We start from the raw sequence: 19,963 nt of genomic DNA on the forward strand, positions 1-19,963 counted from the left end.
TGAGAAAAATCATGAACAGTCCAAATTAAAATTGATATTCTACCCACAAATTGTGTGAGTCAAAGTCAAGCATGCCATGGAAAACATGACATTGACATAATTTGAAAAAGGAAAAAAATCTTTGTTGCCATGTTGTTGTATGACAAGTTTCTAAATGGAACTTTCTCACCGGAGTTCTGGTGTCCAGCTGTGAGGTTGTTCGTCGCTGGAAATCCATCAAGCAGCTTAACCCAGCACCATGGTCTTCCCTATCATTTAACAATGATTTTTCAACAACACCGAATTGATTTTTTTTCCCGAACAGCAACGGCACCAACACGACAAGATTGCAAATGCACGCCACTTCCCCATAGTCTCTTCTTTTGACTTTTATGGCACTACGCATGGAAACTTTTATAATCGTTGGAATTAAAATCACTAATTTAACTGAAACACATAAATTTTTAAAGATTTTCCTCAAAAATATCTCAAATCTATCAAAAGTTGAAAAAACGCGACGCGGCAAAAAATTTTCACTTCCGATCACACCGACTACTGCGATCCGAATCCACATGCAGAAATTATGTTTTTCATGACAAATACTGGTTTCAGCTCTTGAACAAATGGTAAAGCTTTTTAGTGTTGGTGTTACTCCAAACAACTCAATGTTTTCAAATATTTGAAGCAAGCTTTGAATATATTTTTTGCATTTTTTGAGAACAAACAATAGAAAGAAATTTTTCAATGATTTTTTTGTATTATTATGCAACATGATTTAAATTATACGATAAATTAACATCATTCCACAAAAAGTCTTCTATTTTTTCACATTTAACCCTCTAACACCTGTAGTGCTCCATAATTCTTTTACTTCAAATTGTAATTTATTTAGTACTAGGCATTCAACCAATTGAATCAATTCTTTTTGCACAAATTCGATTTTCATCTCATTTGATCATGGTAAACAAAAACGTAAAAAAATCTCAATTCAAATTTGGAGGTAAGGAGTCAACTTTGTTTTGATGAAATAACATCAATCAATCAATCTATTAAAAAATTACCTAATTGTAATAATTTAATACTCATTAAGCAAGATCTCTTCCCAGTTGCTTTAAATAATAATATTATTAGAAATAATTCTGATACATAATTTCTGAAAATCTGATTAATTATATATAAACCAAACAATACACTTTATTGAACAAAATCATGTTGAATTTGTTCAATTATTATTTTTTCACAGCATTTTCAAAAAATTGTTACAAAAATTTAAGAAAATGTTTACTTCCGCTTGAATTTCGGGAATTCCTGAGAAATTTACAAATTTCCCGGGAAACGGGAAATAAATTTTTACGGAAAATCCCGGGAATTTTTTTCCCGGGACGGGAAATCGGACGCTCTAGAAGGGGTACCTAATTATCATTTTTTTAATGGTGTAACATCAGTTATTTAAAAAGCATACCAAAAAGGAAAACGTTTAATTTTATTCAATAATATCGTAATTTCTGTTTACCAAGTTGGAAATCTCAGCAAATAAGCAAGACCTATTTGAATGCTTCAGGTTTAACATAAAAAAATAAAATTAATCTTGACATTAAATTTTCAGAAGAGCTCATTAGTTCAATAAAAATCACATAAGAAGAGTAAATTGAATGTAATTAAATCAAATTAAGTTCTTTGATTTTAATCTAATCTAATCTATCACAAACGCAGCCAGACCGATGAAAGCAAGTCAAGTTCATTGATTTTAAAATTATTTTTTCCAATATTTTTTTCGAAATATTGATGTCAAAATGTCAATAAAATAAAAAATACGCTTTAATTTCGGGAAACAGGAAATATTTCTTTACGGAAAATCCCAGGAATTTGTCTTTTATTTATATTTTTAACTTGGATTAAACTATGTCCATTCATTTCCGATATCAAAAAACTAGTTTGTATCTTTAATTTGCGTGGAAATAATAAAATAATCAAATCAAACCAGAATAACGTTTTTATGTTTTTTGAACCCCCTTAATTTTAGAATTATTGATGAGTCCCTATTTTGCGTATTGCATTTCCATTTTATTTGAACAATGTTGTATTCAGTTTTTTCAGAATTTGTTTTTTTTTTCAATTAGATTTGAAAACCAAACAATGTCGTTAAAATAAAATAAAAACCTAAAACTTTCTTGAAGAAAGCATGAAAGAAGCAGGATAACATAATACTTTCATCGGGAAAGTTTTAGATTTTTTTTAAATTTTTTTTTAATTTTATCGGTTTTAAAATTAAAAAAAAAAACAAATGTCAAGAAGGTGTGATATGAAAATAACTTTGAAATAATAAAAAAGGCTTTTTTGGAATTCAATATCTAGTGATAAATTGTTAAAAGAATACAACAATTATTCAACAATTGAAAATTAAATAAGTCTTATACAAATTTCATTAAAAGAAGAACGGGGGGGGGGGGAGCTTCAAATTTACCCCAAAAAATCAAGGGACGAAAAAATATTTAAAAAAAAACATAAAAAAATTATTGTAAATTTAAGTGAAATCAGCTGAAATCAATTTAAAATATTTTCCCTTGCATTTAGAATCATTTTTAGCATGTTTTGGTTGATTTAAATATAATTTGAAGTTTTTAAAAATTTCGATGCTGCAAGTTATTTTTTAGCAATTTTTTTCATTTTTGTCAAATCGAACATTTTTTGAAAATTCATGATAGCAAAACAACTGAACTAGTGTGAAATGCAATTTTTGCATTCAAATGCCGAGAATATGGCTTGTTATTTCATTTTTTTGCAAAATATTTGCAGTGGCGTAATCATAGAAAAAAAAAATCATCTCGTTACACTTAAAATTTTCAGGCGTTTAGAAAAAGTAGAAGGAGATTTTTTTTTAAATATTTTACTAGCCTAACTTGAAAATTGTAAGAATTTCATACAATGTCATAATTTTGAATACATTTGAAATCATTAATTGTGGAACGGGACGCCAGTATTGTGGCAAATTCTGTTCAACTTAAATCAAATTTTGAGCTCGACAAATTGCTTTTTATCAACCTTTTCAGCGTCAAAACAGAATTCAGAAAGTTAAGGCATTCTCCTCAAAAGTGCTTCCAAAAACTCGAATCGTGGTGTCAATATGGCGCAGCCTTCCCGTTTCACCTTAAAAATATTTTGTCAAATATTGAAATTGAGATGCACGGCATCGCTAAAAAAATTTGTTTCGTCAAAAATAAATCCAAACTAGGTTTCTGTAAAACATTTGTTTGCATAACAATTTTGAATTTTTGAAATTAAATATTTTTTTATTGTTGTGTGTGAGCAAGCACCTTTACAACGAACATAGAAGTTTTGATCATTTTTTTTATAAAGTTATAGTAATATTAAGGTATTTGATAGCAATTTTCAAAAACCAATTACAATTCAAATTTAAATATTCTTTATAAAATTGAATAATATGAATCTTCTTGGTAAAACTTCTCTAGAAGTATGTTTCATTTCAAAAGTTTTATTTTTAATGAGGTCTTACAAATATATTTATTTATTTTTTTTTTGCTTTTTGGGTGCTTTTTAATACCCCTGACTCGAAGCGGTTTAAAAAACACCCAAAATGCATAAAAAATAAAATTTTGTTTGTTGGACCTTTAAAAAAAACATCAGCTTGGCAGAATGTCAGGCAGAAAAAAAGTTATAAGAAATTTAAATTAGGATTGAAACACAAATAATATTTTTAAAATGTTGATGTTTAATCAACATTATCGCCTCAAATACAAGCCCTTCATCAACCGGCATCAGGCATCACACAACGTGACGACCTTTCCCGCGAAACAACCCCCCCCCAAATCTCCACCACCCAAACCCAAATCGAGAGTGAGCGAGGGCGAGTGAGTGGTGTGCGTGCTTTGTTTGTATGAATAAATCAGTTTTACGCACTGATACCTTTACATCCCTATCACTGCACCGCCCTACCTCCCGTTGATTTTCCCTTCCTTTTCGGTATTTCCTTCACTCTCTCGCGCGATGCGAACTCTGCTGCAAAACCTGACCTCATCAGAAGGCGAAAGCAAGCGAACTTTTCAGCAGAAGAAACGTAGGAAAAAAAACCTCCCATCCAAGTACGTCAGGGCGGGAATAACTGACGTTTGAGGGGGCTGGGCAGGGCCCCGTGAAGATAAGCCCATCGATCGGCCCCAGTCATGGCCAACCCTGTTTTGCGATAAGTGTGGAGGAATTTTGCCCGGTGCCGGAAAATGGCTCGAAAGAGTCTGCCTTTTTGATGTTTTTCTTTTTCGTTGTCGGTGACTTTTTGGGGCCCGCTGCGATGACGGCGGCCTTGGCGGATAGGTGGCAGCACTGCGTGACATGCGGGGAATATAGCCTATATTTAGGCAACCAGTTAGGGGGCCGGCTAATGATGATGCGTGAAATTCGTCATCGTGTGGTGATGTTTTGGCGCGGGGGAAATGTTTACGATATGGGCATGTGAGGGATTGGACGGGAACTCTAATGGAGGCCTGATAACCAACCCTAATCGTGTTCCGTAATGCTGGGCCTGCCTGCTACGATTACTTTTTGGTGACTCTTTTTTTTATTTTTGCTCCGTCAATTTGCTTTGATTTGTGCGTCAAAAAAGCTGAGTTCTGGTTTTTGTAAAAGGCCTTATCAAACTCATTGTAAATTCGGGTTTCTGTTCCTTTTCGTTTCAGTTCATTGCGCCGCTAATGATCGTTACGCGGGCGAACTCGACAAAATGTCATCAATTTACATTTATCGGTCCATCCATTCCGCGAAGTGGGGTTTGATGGCTGTAGGGATGTTTAAATTCTGAAAATAGCTTAAATTTTGTCTTTTACAAATTGATTTTTTTTTACTCACAACATTTACTACTTAAAATTTGCTGCAACTTTTCGAAACAAGTGCTGAATTCAGTTTTGTATCAACCCTACCTCTCAAAATTTATCTATTTAGTCTACGCCATAAAACATTACACTGCAAGTCTGTCCACCGCCGGCGGAACATGTCCTCTTGTTTTTGGGGACAAAGCTCGCTTAAAGTGTGTCCACTCTGCTGCAACGCCGATCATTATCCAGCAATGTTGAAACTCAAACAACAACAAAAAAATCAACCCCGAATCAGGACACTCTGCTCTGAAATCCAAACTCGTATCAGGCGGCCGAACTGCCGGCGGAAGAGGACGCTCACTCAAACCGTTGATTATCCGTGTTATTGTCATTCCATGGCGCACATAAACAATGGAGAAGGGCACAGTGAAAACAAATGTGTCACTTTTCAAACGTCAGCTTGAAAGTGTTTTTTTGTTCCATCCGTCGACGTGCCAACTGAGGTACGATGCTATGGAGTGAGCTTTAACAATCAATATTCTTCCACGAATTTTGAATAAGGCTCGGAAAAGGACACAACTGAAATTAATAAATAATTTTGACAGTGTCTGTGCCTACTTCATGAACCGTTTGGCACTTTATTTCCGATAGTCAAATTATCATTTGGTGTCCTGCTGCTGGACTCAACAGTCTCTCCAATGATGTGCCAGTTTCGAAATTTTGGATCCGATTTCGGACGGATTGTGTTGCAGACACTTTGCGTAACATTGTTGTCCGAAAAGTGTTATGCCAGCAATATTGATTCAATAACACGATTTACGATTAAAAATTTGCAATCACTAGTTTGCTTTTGTACTATTCCTACGACAATCTTACAAATGAAAATTCAGTAAATGAAAAAAGAAACTAGAACTCAAAGAGAATCGAACATCCGAATCCTGAGCCAAGTCTTGAGGGGGGAAAACCCACGACTGACGGAACCATGTTCCCGAGCTAACCTCCTGTCCCCCTCGTATTACCCCTTTTTCATTCTACTTCTTTCAATCGCTAAAATGCTGATGCTGATGCCAGCGATAATCCAACAAAAGAAGCTTTCGCCGATGTGTGTGTGTGTATGTGTGTAAGTTTGTATGTGACTGTGCAACATGGGGGTAGTCCAATGTCGTCCTTCGAGCTACTTTAATGCTTTTTCTGTGGGTATTTAGTAGAGTTATTCTAGATTGTTTTTATTAGATCAGATTTTGAAAATTAGTTTCTAATTCTGGAAAGATTCTAATACCATTTTAAATAAATATTAATAGAATAGTAATTTTTCGATTTTTTTTTCTTATCGATTAGAAATTTTTAAATTTGTTTTAATAATATCAGAATCTTTTACTCGTTTCTAGAGCGTCCAATTTCCCGGGGTTACAAATTTTTCGGGAAACGGGAAATTTTCAACCAATTTCCTAGAAAATCCAGGGTAATTTTAAATTTATTGAAAGTAGTTATGATCTTGGCTCTAATTAATATTTTGCAACAAAACTGTATAGGACAACGACATTAAATGCTGAAATAAGTGTAAAGGTCATGTAAATGTTTAATTTTTTTCTCATTTTATAAGCTCATATTGTACAATAAATCAAAAAATGATCTTTGGTATTTTGTGTTGAAATTTTTTTATCAAAGTGTTTGGAAAGTGAATAAAAAAATCCATACACCACAATTATAAAATTTCTTCAAAAGTTGCCTTTGTGACCAGTTCGAGTGTGTGTGGTTTGATTCATAAAGTTGAAATGAAAAAAAAAAAACATTCAGAAATTATGTCTTTCATGACAAATAACTTTTGTCATACTGGTTTCAGCTCTTAAAAAAAATAGTACTATAATTTTTCATTAAAAATCTTACTTCTCGTGTTTGTTTTCCTTCATACAACTCAAAATTTTAAAATATTTGGAGAAGGTATTTAAAATATGTTTGCAAGATTTGCAAATATTTAAAAAAGTTTTTGTACCTCGGCCCTGGCCGAGGTCAAGGGGAGGGGAGGCAAAAAAATAAAAAAATATATATAAATTTAAATAACAAGCCATAATCTTCACATTTCAATAAAAAAAGTGTTTTAAAATGCATTTTACACTAGTTCATTTGTTTTGCAATCATTAGTTTTCAAAAAATCTAAGATCTGACAAAAACAAAAATTGTATCGAAAAAAAGATTTTGCATCGAATTTTTTTTAAAAATCTTAAGATTTTTTAATATACCAAAACATGCTATAAATAATTTTAAACGCAGGAGAATGTATTTTAATTTGATTTCAGCTGGTTGCACTTGAATTTTCATTGAAATTTTGAAGTTTATTGTAAAAATATTTTTTTTGCCCCCTGATTTTTCGGGTCAATTTTGAAGGGGGTGACAAAAACTTTCAAAAATATTTGTACCAGCCTAACATGATTTAAATATTACGATAAATTAACATCATTCCTCAAGCAGTTTTCCATTTTTTTCGTTTTTTTAATATTTAACCGTCTAATTCTTTTACTTCAAATTGTAATTTCTTGAATACTAAGTGTTAAACGAATTGACAAAACACATCTTACACAAACATATTTGAAAAACCAATTCAATTTTATTTTCATTTGATAACGGTAAGCAAGCAAAAACATAAAAAATCTCAATTTTGCTTTGGCAAGAAGGGGTTAATATTTTTTTTTTAATAAAATAATTCCAATTTTTCTTTTCAAAGCAAACCCTAATTAAAATAGTTAATTCTAATGAGGTTAGATCTTTTTCCAGATGCTTCAGAAATTATTATTATCAGAAATAAATCTGGATATCATGTTTTCTGATCATCTTAATAATTCTATATGAACTGCTCAATAAATTAAATTGAACAATATTATGTTGTGTTTCTTCATCTATTATTATTTTCAGCATTTTCAACAAAAAAAAAATTCCAAAAAGAAAATGTAAACTATTGTTGAATAGAAATATATTTTTACGGGAAATCCCGGGAATTTTTTTCTCGGGACGGGGAAATTGGACGCTTTACTTGTTCAGATTAAATATACGTACGAATAAAAAAAAGTAAGGTGGATAATTTTGTCCTCGTTATTTTAAAGATATTTATTTCATTTCAAAATATAAAAAGGGAAGATGTTTCTATTTTGGACTTACTAAGCAATAGTCTCACTCATCAAGGAAACTCTTTTGAGTTTTTTTTTCGTTGTCTGAAAAAGTAAAATAGGTTTTTAAATGCATATTGGTCCTAAAGAGAAAATAAAATATATTGCGTAACATCTCCAAAAAAAAATTCTTTAAAGCAATTAAAAAATATTGGCATTGAGAGATAAGATGAGAATATGATCTAAGACAGTAGTTCTATTTCCCCATGGCTTATTTTAAAGAACTTTATTTCCCCCTTCAATTTATGACTAGCTGGTATCACTAGTTGGCATACAAACCATAACTTTGGCAATTGTGTTTGTAGAAAGTGTAAGATTTGCACAACATACCTTTTTTTCGCTACACAATACAAGTTCTATCAGATTTTTTCATTACCTTCATGCAAACCCATTTCATCAAACGAATCTTGTTTAGTTTTTAATTCGGAGTTCATCAAAACTTTATAAAAATCAGTTTAAAATTATTTATATCAAAAAATAAAACAAAATAATAAAAATGTCAATTAACTAGATGTTGTTTGAAAAAAAGTAATACTTACAAAAATATAGCTTGAAAGCTTTTTTTTTGCCAGGTAGAACCTTGCTTGAAAAGATTACAAAATAAAAAAAAATGTAAATAAATAATCTTATTCATAAATCAAAAGGATACAAATCCTCACCAATATTTTTTAAGTGTGGCTCAGGTTTAAAAGTATTCAAATTTAATTAATTGTTCAAAGGTTTGTTTCGAGAAAAACTAAATATAACAAAAATTGAAAAATCATTCTTTTGAAAAATAATTGAGACCGTCTCATTTTCGAAACTCAAGAAATTTTTTCAAAAATCTTTACGAATTTCCAGGTAATGCTAATGTTTGAAAGAACCGGAAAACTCACCTGAAAAAAATGAAGTACAGCTTATTTTGTAAAAAGAAGTACGGTTCATTTTGTAAAACTAAAGCAACAATATTTAAGAATTGTTTCAAACAATATAAAAATTCACAAAAAAGCAATGAAATTATTGTCAGCTTTTTTTAAGATGAAATCTAAGAAAAAACTGTTAAAAGATAGCAATGAATATTAATTTGCTATGCAAAAACTATCCAGGTGATAATCTGACGACCTTTTGCTTATTGTTACGGCGGTAGACGCACAGGCCAGGAAGTTCTTGGAAAGATGGATGGATCAACAAAGGTACAGTACTTGTTCGGTAACTGGGCTGAGAACGTAGCCTAGTCACCGAATGCTGCTCGCTAACTGGCAGGAAGGTGCTGTGTCCTATCCCTCGCCTAGACCAGACCAAAATCCATGATAAAGCTGTCAGACCAAATCTGTCAGACCAATACTGTCAGACCAAAGAGCAAAAAGTAAACAATCTTCACGGAGAAAAAAGAGTTCCCAAAATCGTGAACAAGCGTTCATGAAAATGGGAACCTTGAACAAAGTGTTCAAATCCCATGGTACGATTTTGAAAAACGTACCATGAAATTTGAACACTTTGTTCCTGGTTCCCATTTTCATGAACGCTTGTTCACGATTTTGGGAACTCTTTTTTCTCCGTGTTGGTCTTCGACGTAGGTGTGTATCAAAATCAAGAAAAGACAATTTGAAAAAGAATTTAATTTTCCCAATTCAATGACTGGTTTTGGACTGCAAAATTGAATGTACACCAGAAAATGATTAAACAGTGTACACCGACAATTAAATAAGCAGTTGAAAGCCTTATTCTTCCACTTTAATTTTTGATCGCATTTTTGGTTTACTCCTGAACAATCTTGAAATTATTTATGCGGATTTGTCATTTCTCTCGTTCCATCATTCCCTTGCTAACTGGGCAGAACGAAAAATAACGAGGGGATCACCGATGCATAATATTTTCCTGATAAAATATAAAAATAAAAGTTTCTCAAATTCATTTACAATGCTTACTTTTCCTCTTTCTTCAATTGTGACTTGAAATTAAGTAAAAGTTTGAAAAAAGTTTTACTGAACATTATTTTCGCATCCATTAACCCCTCGGTAATTTTGGTTTGTTTTGGTTTTTTGACGTTTATCTGCTTTTTAACTGGGTTACGGCCCAATTATCGAGCGCCCAGTTAAAAAGCAGCCCAGTTAAACAACGCCCAGTTACCGAACAACTACTGTACTAGGTCCAATAGAAGGACATCTCCTCTTTGATTTTTTTTGAAAGTCGGACCTTCCAACGGACATAAAAGGATTCCCCACTATCGACAAAGACGACTGTGTCAGACACAGACAGAATCAAAAAAGGACGGCCATCACCAATCTCCACGGGCTAACGCCATCAGTCTTTAAGCATGAATTGGCAACGTAGATTTTGGGAAGTTTGGGACACAATAGAAAGAGATTCATTTCTATTTTGAGGAAAAAAAATCAAATTAAATCAAAATTTTGATTTTCTTGCTTCTAAAAATAATGCAAGCGACTAACAATTTTAGAACAAATTGCAAGATTTCTTAGAGAATTTTCCAACTAGATAGAGCCATCCAAAACCGCACAAAAATAGAGAAACCAAAGAACAATAGCCAGGAGTCAGGGATGATACGATGAAACACACGGGGCGGTGGCGAAGGACGAAACGGTCGATACACTGAATTGGCAAAAGTTGCTGCTGGGGAATGATGATGCACGCGGTGAAGAATGCTCGATTGGAATACAAATGCGAATGACTTGAAGTTGATTTGGGGGAACTTTTTGAGGAGCGCTTTAATTTAGAAGTTTTGTTTTCGACATAAATTTAGGAAATTGTTGAGTTTTGGTTAATTCCGAATTATAAATTTTTCGTTCAAAACTAATTTAGCAATAAAGTCTGTAAAAAATCAGTTTTTAAATATGAAATGAAATCGATCAAAATTCCGCTAACCCGTTCTCTTAAAGACATTGAGGTAGTCCAAACCTTACCTTCCTGGCAATGAAAAAAGAACCTTCCCCAAACACACATTTCTCAATTTACTCACTTCTGGGCCAGGTTTTCCCTTTCCACGTGCCAAAACACAGTCTCTCCCTCGGTTGTAAAATGATAAATGAGTCCTGACCGGGCCTACGTCTGATGTTCTGCTTCTTGTTCTTCTCCTTCTTCTTCAACGAGGGTAGACCCAACTCCGCCGGGTGGCGTCCCCAGACGTCGGTCGTCTGCCCGCGTGATAAATGTCTCCAAGGGCGAATTTCGCAATAAATTAATCAAAACGCACCACGCTCTGTGAGCAGGTTAGGTGAGACTGAGAGAGAGGAAGAGTTGGGCGGTGGGAACGAGTTGGAGTGGGTTTGTTTACGTTTGTTTTCAACTGGGAAGAGTGGTTTTGGGAAAAAGGGTTAGGGAAGGCAAGCTGATGTTGATAACTTTATGAAAAAAGCACTTTAATTGGTTGACTCAAAATAACATCTAAAAACAAAAATTTGGCGCACTCTCAGGGAAAGCATGAACTTTGGAATCCCCAGAAACACAATAGTTTAAAATGAAACTGAAATGATAAAAGAAAAAGAGACGAATTTCTTTGGGTTAATTCTGTAGAATTCAAACTTGATGAGATTAGAAACGAAATGAAAATGTAGAATCAAATCAATTTTCACATTGGAAAGATTTTTAGACAAAAACTCGCTGAATTAAGGAATCAACCAGCTTGAAAACCTTCCGAGCCCAAGTCCACAAACAGCACAATATAATAAGAAAAACTACAACAACAAAAAAAATCCCGGCCCCGAACGCAACGTGCAAAATACGGGCTTCCAAGAGCCGCGCACCAGAGCAGAATCTAAAATGATTAAATTTAATCAGATTTTTATCTTAAATATGTTCTCTCCCGGCTGTGGCTTCCACAACTTTTCCTTCCGCACACATTTCAACGGTGGTGCGTTTTCCCGCCACTTCTCCACCGACGACGTTTAAGTTTTTCCTTCTCGGAAAAGCCGTCACTGTCCGTGGTGTGGGAAAATGAAATGAAGCTTCCGAGCCATGGTGTGTGGCACGCGCGCGCGTTTTCCACACATTTTCATCGTCCTCACCTCGCTCGTGAGATTTTCCTCCTCCGGCTGGCAGGCAGGCAAAAGACTGTGGAGTGGTGAAGCAATTTTGATTCAGTTGGCACAGCAGAGTGGCGCTGCCACCGCCGTACACATATTAAATTAAAATTTCTCTTCTCAAGAAAGGAGCAAAAATCAGGTTTGGAGCAAGAGCAGCGGCAGCAGCAGCTGGGTGTCTTAAGGGGAGTGAATTTCCATCAGGCTGTGCCCATACATATTTTAGCGAAATTTGTTCTGCAGCTGTATCGAAAAGAATTGGAATTGATTCTTGTTTTTGCCACTCTTTGTGATGAGTTGATTCAAAGTTTTAGCAACGTCCTTATTTCTTTTAAATATCGGTACAACTTTTTGTCACAATGTTGATAACTAGGTAAAATTTGTATAACTTTTCGCAGTTCTAAGGTATATCAACACCTAATAAAAGATTTTTGAAGATATTTGAAAAAAAATACACTTTTCAAACGTGTTTTGCATTCCAAAAATAACTTTTGCAGGACTTGACTGATATAAGAACTAGTATCCTACTAAATAGGATAGCAGGCAGGTGGGAATAACTGAAAAAGTTCAAGCTCTGTTATTGTCAGGAGGTCAGAACTTGTTATTAATACACCCAGATTAGTTGTTATAATAACACAAAACAATAACAGATTTTTGTTCGAAAAAATAACTCAATCTCAATGAAATCCGATAACAGGGATAAACAATGTTCCCGATAACTCAATTTAGTATCAGAGCAATTCTCTGAGATTTCGGTCATTCGGATTTTTTAATCTGAAGCTTTTTTGGCGCCTTCGGTATGCCCAAAGAAGCCATTTTGCATCATTAGTTTGTCCATATTATTTGCCATACAAATTTGGCAGCTGTCCAAAATGATACAAAAATGATATGTGACAATTAAAAAATCTGTATCTTTTGAAGAAATTTTTTGATCGATTTGGTGTCTTCGCCAAATTTGTAGGTATGGATAAAGACTACACTGAAAGAAAAATAAAACACAGTTAATTTTTTTTGGTGATTTTAAATTTCATTTTTTTATCACTGAAACTTGATTTGCAAAAAAAACTCTTTTTATTTATTTTTTTCATTTTCTGATATGTTTAAGGTTCATAAATTTTCAAACCAAACATTATACGCCCTTTTGAAATGTTAGTCTTGATTCAAAAATTTTGAAAATATTGATTTTGAAAAGATTGGAAAATTTCACGAATGTTTCATATTTTAACATTGAAAATCGGACCATTAGTTGCTGAGATATCGACATTAGTAAATGGTGGGTTGTTTGGGTGAGACTTAGAAAACTTCAATTTTCCTGGTTTTAAAGTTTTCCATGGCAATATCTCAGCAATTAAGGGTCGTATCAACAAAGTTCAAAAAAGCAAAATATAGAGAATTTCCTCAGACATTATTAGAAAAATATAAAGGGTACTCAGTCTTTAATGTTAGTCTATGATTAACTTAAAAAAATATGTATCGCTATTGCACTTTGTCGATCTATTATGCAAGCGTAAATGTGCTGGCGTTTATGCGTCGACTTCACGACTTGTCGATCTTTCGAGCGAGAACGTGCCGGGACTTCGAATTTAATGTTCAGTATATGATTCTGTATAAAACCAAAAATTTAATAGGAAAAAATAGGGTAAAAATAAGACGAAAAACACTATTATGGCTATATCTCTGGAAATACATTTTAGAAAACCTTCAAATTTTGGGCCCAAGCAGTTTATGGCGCATGTTTTCGAATTGTTTTTTGTTTGAAACTGAATTCTTGTAATTTGATAGTGTTATCTGTAAAATAGTCAAAAATACCTCTAAAAATTACTTTGACCACAATTATTGGTCGAAAATTGTGAATCGAAAAGTAAAATGTTCGTCTCCGACCCCATGGCTACAAATCTGAAATATAAAAATTGTGGGTTTTACGAGCGGATTTCCAATGATGGAAGACACAAATTTTTAAGAGCGGATACAGACATCGCTCAAGTATTTCAGAAAAAGAGCTCTCAAAAATCAAACTTTGAGTTCCGGGTTTCGGGCCAAAATTCAATCGAAAGAGCACCACTAAAACACCTAATCGATCAGAAAATTCCTCCAAAAGATACAGATTATTGAATCTTCACATATCATTTTTGTATGGACAGCTGCCCAATTTCCAAGGAAAATTATATGGACATATTAATGATGCAAAATGGCTTCTTTGGGCATGCCGAAGGCACCAACAAAGTTTCAGCCGAATTAAAAAATACAAAAATTAAAATTAAAGATAAAAGACCGATTCCGTAAAGAACTCTTCAGCTGTTATAATAACACAAAATAATTACAGATATTTGTTCGAAAAATAACTCATTCTGTTATCAAAAAATATTTCAAGAAAATTCGATAACAGGGATACAAATGTTCCCGATAACCCAATTTAGTATTAGTGAGATATGCTTTTTGCGCTAGTAAATAACTGATTTTGAAATTGATGTTGTATTATTAACTAATTATAAAATAAAATTCATCTGAGGTGAATCAGGACTACAGTCTGAATAGGGACAGCAGTGTTAAGAGCACTTAAAGGTTTTAAATTTGTTAATGGATGTACACATTTTGTTGGTCTAAGTCAGTTCTATCTGAAACCAACCAGAAAAATCAAAATATTGTGTTCTAACATGGTTAGAACTGTTGTCCCAATTCGCCCCAGTTGACGGTGAACATTGTTATTCAACATTTTTAAAAATTTGTGCTTGTCATTTCATTAGGGCACATAACTTTTTTAAACAAGAGTGTGTCCCTTTCACACCTTATGTAAACTGCCATTTGAGTGAAAGTGATACACTATTGTTTACAAAAGTTATGTGCCCTTTGGAAATGTTAGGCTCCAATTGTAAAATTTATTTTCGATCAAGCTGTTGAATTCTATGCATAACTGATAAACCAATAATTAAAATAATATTACATAGTTAAGGAAACTTCAGATAAATTGTTGATTTCCTTAGGAGGGTGCATCAATAATTTTAAAAAATGAACTTTAAATTGTTTCAATTTAGAAAAAATGGTATAAAATCCACACTTCATGGCCAAAATAAGTGTTTAGTATGTTATTATTTTTTCTTCTCATTACCGGTGATCATGACTTTCTGATAACAAAATAAGATATTTTAACATGACTTGTTACTGAAATGACCTCCATTTTGTTATTCCCACCTGCCCGGCAAGGTTTGATTGGAAGAATACTATTCAGGATGAATAAAACTGTATTAATTTGAATTCTAACGAATAATTTGCGAGCATTCGGAACCACATCTTTGGCTGAAATCCAACGACCGTGATGTCATATCTGTGTTGTGCAGAAGACGGATTTATGCAAGTACTTTTCATTGGCTTGAGCGCAACGGCACGTAGGAATGCAGCGCAGAAATGATTCATCTCTTTCGACACTTATTGGAACAGAGCGGAAATATGACCTCCAGCAAACGTGACGGAATGATGTTGCGTTCCGCCGTGAGTCTCAATCCTTTAAGATTCAACTCAATTCGCTGCATGCGTCGTAAATATTTTCATCCGGAAAATCGCATCCCGCTCGAACGACGTTTCAACCCTTTCAGCTCGACTTAATATGTCTATCTATAATCCTTTCTCCCCCCCCCGAAAACTTTTCCCTCCCGATCTCGCACGAGTAATAAAAGATCTTATCTGCAGTTTTCCCACCCTCCTGCTGATACTGCTGCTAGACGACGACGACGACGACCAGAGCATCCCAATTTTCCGCCATATGTGTACATTTCACAAATATTGGCCCGAGTTGGTTTTTGCTTCCAGCGCCTTTTCCTTTGAGAAAAGGGGATTTTCCATCTACCACTCTCTCTCTTTCTCATCTATTTGAGCGAATTTCGATTGAGACAGCAGCAGCACGACGACGACGAACATGTCGTCACTTTTTTTTGGGTTAATTTGCAGGGTGACAGTATGTTTTTATTTTTTGATAAATTTTGACTAAGAGCAGATTGAGAATCTTGATCGTTCATAACCATGACAAACTGCTTCAATAAAACCAAAAATGTCCTTTAGAAAAAAAAAAAAAAAATGATGACTCTTAAAAAATGCAAGCAGAACCCTTTATGCGTTTACATTTTTTTTGTCTTTTTTACAATTTCATTGAAAATTGTTACTTTCTAAAAAAAACCCTTGCAAAGTTACAGTAAAAGCACGTTATTTTATAATGAACATGTCTATTCGAAATGAAAATCGATGAAGGGGTAGGAGATAGTTTTTTTTCCAATTTCGTGTGAGTTGGTGGTTATTTTTGAAATAAATATTATTTTTATTTTATTCCATATATTTTATTCAGATTTTTTTTAAACTTACGCAATACCTAGAAATAATTCAACATAAATTGTTATAATATTTCAATTGAAATCGCACTCAAAAATCAAAACATACAACATGATGTCAAGCAGACACCATGTGTCCCAGGATTCCATCGTTTTTGAAAAACGCTCCCTTTCCCCTCAAAAGACCCGGCATCGTGCGTGCGCCGGCAACGCCACAGAAGCTCATTTCCTCCGGGTTTCCATTCAGAAAAAATAAACCGCGTTCCTCCTTTCGGCAGTGAAAAGCCTCCTTGCAACTTTCTTTTGCCGGCAGCAGCACCCTCATCATAATCACCATCACCATCGTGGCTCCGTCATCAGCCCTCGACTACATTCGTTATCGGGAGGAAATTCTTTAAATTTTGCGCCACTTATTTACGACCTCTAGAGGGTTTCGGAGGGGGAAAAACGCGCGTGTGTGTGGGTGTTGAGAGAGTGCGTTAATGGGGGTGGTGTGGCACTTGACTTTGATCTCAATTTGTGATGGCACCCTCTTTTTTGGAGGGTTGTTTCTACGAAAGAAACGACGAAAGCATACGAATGTATCAGATTAGGTCATCTCAGTCGAAGATTGTTTCAGGTTAGAAGCAAAATTTATGGTATCAAATCAATTGCCATGAAATTCTGCTAGGTGAATTAATCAAAACCTCTAAATCAAGTAAGATTAAGTCGAATTCACTTCCCAGGACACTTCTGTCGTGTCGCGTCAGGAAGGAGAGACCGTCTTAGGATGTAGATTACACGATTCGGCAATGGTCCTTTGAATCGAAGGTCGGGACAGCTTCACCGAACATGACGACTACGACGACGATTAATTTCCCCCGGGGCCAGCATCCGCCGTCGAATGTCGAACGTGGTGTAGAAAGGCGCCGTTCTGTTTCAAATACTAAGAAAGGACGACTTTGGTCAGCATCTCGTCTTAGTTGTGACAGTCAATTGTCTCCAGGAATTTTCTAAATCAATTAAATTGAGCAAATTTAAACATTTTATTGACAATCTGAGCGACAAAGGGCATAGGGATTGTTACATGTGTCCCGATTCGCCCCAGTACTTGTTTTGCTATGTTATATTAGACATGAAAAACAGCTTCATGTAGACTCTATTTTTTTTTATTTTATTTTTTTTTTCATTTTAATTTTACTTTTAATGTGAATCATAATCGACAAAAATAGAGGTATGTTTGAAGAAAACTTGTTGATTGTGGATTATGTATTTATTTTACACACTGACCAACTATTTTCATACAAACGTAATATTTCTAAAAAATACGAATATCATTTCCTAATCGATTGTACGATTTAGAAAACTGTGAAATCATATTTTTTTATTTTCTTTATGTCATATGTTGTATGTAAACAAACAGTCAAGTCATAAGTTGATCCTCAAACTATTTCTAAACATTTAAAAATGGCTGTCCTATACAATTTTGTTGCAATATATACTTATCAGAACCTAGATCAGAAATGTATCCTATAAGAATACAAAGCAAAAATAAAGGTAGAAATTTAAGTGCGTGCGTGCGTGCATTATTTTATGAAATTTTATGTAATATTACACCCTGAAATATGTAGCCCATCAGTATGGGAAACCTACTTGACTGAAATGTCAAGCTCAAGGTCTAATGGCCGAGTGAGCTAAGGCGCCAGTTCTTACTGTTGGTGCTGGGTTTGAATCCCGTTGGCTGTGACTTTTTCTATGTTTTCAAAAAATGTACATGCAGTATGTAATATTTAGTGACATTTTTCACAAAGGTGATGTGCACGCGATTTTACCATCGGATTTTTTGCTGTGTAATTTCCCGGGGAATTCGTGGAAAAATTCCCGCTTACCTGGATTTTAGTAACTTTTGGAATTGAGCACCCAACAAAATTAAAAATTATCAAAACTGAGTAAAAAATCAGAAACATGAACCTTAACCTTGAAAGTAAAGCATCGGGTTTCTAGAACAAAATAATTAAATGATGCTATTTGAAGAGACCTAATAACAGGGTGGCATCCTAGCATAGCACATAGCATTGGAGTCTTCCCGTAGTTACTACTGCTTATTGACCAGGACCCTTAATAAGTGGGTGGCATCCTCAAGAAAAACCGGGAAAACCCCGGGATTTTTATCCACCGGGAGAAAACCGGGGAAAACTCGGAAATACGAATGACAAACCGGAAAAATACAGTCATCCCACATATTCGGAACGGTTTCCAGATCGGCCAATGTTCAAAAAATCATAGCAAATCGATAATTGAAGTTAATGATTCGCTTTTACCTTCATTTGAAAGCTTTTCTTGCGATCTTTCGAATACTGTATCGAACATCTGTAAATTTTAACTTTTATATGAAGTTTTTGAAGAATTACTTTGACCCTTGAAATCCACAAATTCGGAACACTTTTTTCTTACGAATGTAAACAAATTTTGGATCTCTCCAGGAGTACATATTTATTACCAAATAATGACTTCGCACACTGAAACCAATGAAACTCAAGCTTAGTGATGTTTTATACATGGTTTGATAACTTTTTTTGTGAAAATATCAGTTAAATTCAGGTGTTCCACCATTGTAGGAGGCACAATAACATTCCACAATTATGAAACAGGCCATTTGGAGGCAGTGTTTTGCTGCTCTGGGCAAAATAGTCTTGGAATGAAGTTTTTTGTTCAAATAGTACTACTTTTACTAGTGACATAGCCAGATAATGTCCAAATGAAGGTTCTAAAAATAGTAAGGTCGACAGAAAAGCTACTTTTGGCATGCTATTGACAAATTATCATAAAGAGGGAGCGGTCGTGGCTGAATGGTTACGATGTTCGCTTTATAAGCGAATGGTTCTGGGTTCGATACTCATCTGCTCCCAACGAGAAAGTTCTAGACTCATTGAATTTGGAATTAATGCAAAAACATGAAAAAGCTCACGGCGGGGTTCGATCCCCTGTCCTTAGGATTGTTAAGCAAAAATGCTTTCCACTTAACCGTGGAGCATTGGTAGCTTGAGGAGGAATTAGACTGGTATAATTGAGTCCAAGAATCGGACAAAGAATTGAATGCAAGCTGAACATCAGAACTCAAACAAGATTGCATGCAATATTGCAAGCGCAGTTGAAATTGAATTTAAAAATACCTCGCTATAAATAGCCTGGGCGACTGATAGAATTCATCCAATAAGAGATGAGAAGAATTGAAAGCTATCCCATTAGAAATGAGAACACACGAAGAATTCGAACAACAATGTAAAACGGTCGTTACCACTCGCCTAGGGTGGATCCTCAGACCATTCACCTTCCCAAAAACCGTCCAACTCCAAGCGAAACTTACTTGAGGATACCGTGGAGATTTTCCCTTAATACTCTGAAAAAAGTGGAGCATCAACACTTCCCGTCTTCCAAATCCCTTTCCTTGTCCCTGGTGCGCGGTGGAGATGGGAGCGGCCGGCAATGGACGGCTGCCATGGTGGTGAGAATCTGGTTCAGGTGGAATGGTTCTATTCCCAATTATCGATTCCTAGGCAACTTGGACTTAGACAATCATCACATCACATGGCGAATATCCAGTCTGCAATCCGCTAAAATCACCGTCTCCTAGCGAAGCGAAGCGAAGCTATTGACAAATTATCATAAAAGTGTTCCGAATATGT

General features: G+C 34.6%; 1 protein-coding gene across 2 annotated transcripts in view; it reads left to right on the top strand.

Annotated features, from left to right (window-relative positions):
• LOC6049148 (homeobox protein PKNOX1) overlaps positions 1–19,963 on the top strand; it is a 140,680-nt gene that overhangs the window by 31,325 nt on the left and 89,392 nt on the right. The gene's annotated exons all lie outside the window — the stretch shown is intronic.

This window comes from Culex quinquefasciatus, chromosome 3, assembly GCF_015732765.1.
Source record: "Culex quinquefasciatus strain JHB chromosome 3, VPISU_Cqui_1.0_pri_paternal, whole genome shotgun sequence".
Taxonomy (NCBI): domain Eukaryota; kingdom Metazoa; phylum Arthropoda; class Insecta; order Diptera; family Culicidae; genus Culex; species Culex quinquefasciatus.